General features: G+C 59.6%; 1 pseudogene; it reads right to left on the bottom strand.

The window, feature by feature from the left end:
- On the bottom strand, positions 1-894 carry LOC110313096 (annotated as a pseudogene).
- Positions 895-1,343: the final 449 nt, after the last annotated feature.

The following is a 1,343-nucleotide window of genomic DNA, read 5'->3' as shown; positions in this document are numbered from 1 at the left end:
TCAGTATGCCTGGACCTGGTGCTGGGGCAGCATCTGGCAGCCACTGTTGACCTGGCTGAGGACTTACTGTTTGAGCTGAGCCACTTGCTCGCGCAGCAGGCTGGCGGTGGACTAAAGCACGATGTTCTGGTTTTTGAGGGTCTTGACTTTCTCCTCCAGGCGCGAGATACGCTCCAGCATGCGCTTGCGGCATTTGGAGGCGGAGATGTTTGCACAGCCTCTTGCGCTCCGCCTTGATGCGTTCCCGCGTGTCCATGTGGATGGGCGACAGCGGAGGGCTGTCCCAGAAGCTCGACAAGTCCAGCAAGGTCTGCGGCTCATCCTTGAGCGCGGCCATGCACGGTGGATGCGGAGGTGGCGGCGGCCTCAGCGCTCCTGGGGGCATCGGGAAGGTAACTGGCTCCACAGCGAAGGCCATGGTGGCTGCGCCCCCAGGGTGCCCGGCGTCAATCGCGAAACTGGTCAGGTTGGCGTAGACCGGGGTCTCCGTGGCCCCGGGGGTAGCCGACAGGTCGGCGGGCAAGGGGGCGCGGGAGCCCCTGAGGTGGCCGCGGTGACCTCACCCAGCTGGCTCTGCTTGTGCAGGTCCTCAAGCGCCTTGATGAAGACCTTGGCGAACTCCTGCTCCTCGCTGACTGCCACCGTCGGATAAAGGAACTGCATACTGGTCGGGGTAGTGGCCACCAGGCTGTTGGACTGGATGATCAGCCTCTCCAGCTCCGGTGATGCGAGTTTGAGCAGCACAAGATCCAGCGAAGACACTAGTCCATCGGGGGCGCCATATGGGCGCAGCAAAGAAGGTGCAGTGGCCTACCCTGGTTTCAATCCCTCTGCTCCCTGCTCCACCTGGCTGAGCATCAGCGCATCTTTCTTCAGCATGCTGCTCTTGGGGGCGCCCCAGGGAAAGCGAGAAGCCACCACCACCAGGGGACCCAGTAGCACCAGTGAAGCTCCACACACCTGCAGCTAGGCCTCTCAGTGCCACCTAGCCATAGAAGGGCATTTCCACCCCCACTTCCCCCACCTTGCTCTGCCCAGGGCAGGGCGGAGGGAGTGGCCGTGACCTTCTGGGGTGCCCAGTATGCCCTCCAGTCCATTGCCCATCCTGTACAGAGCGGCTCAGATGCCAGCCTTTCTCACTTTCTTTTGTAAGTTGCCTTGGTCATGATGTCTCTTTACAGCAATAATAATAATAAAAAAATATTGGCTAAGACTGATTTACTAAACCCTTGCAAGGAAAGAACAGAATCCCTCTGTACACTGTCTCCACCCAGCACACTGCTCTTTCGAGCTCTCTCAAGAAGGCCTTCCTAGTTACCACAGCCAAGGACTGACACAGATGG

Source organism: Mus pahari, chromosome 23 (genome assembly GCF_900095145.1).
Source record: "Mus pahari chromosome 23, PAHARI_EIJ_v1.1, whole genome shotgun sequence".
Lineage (NCBI taxonomy): Eukaryota > Metazoa > Chordata > Mammalia > Rodentia > Muridae > Mus > Mus pahari.
This window is presented reverse-complemented; position numbering and strand designations above follow the sequence as displayed.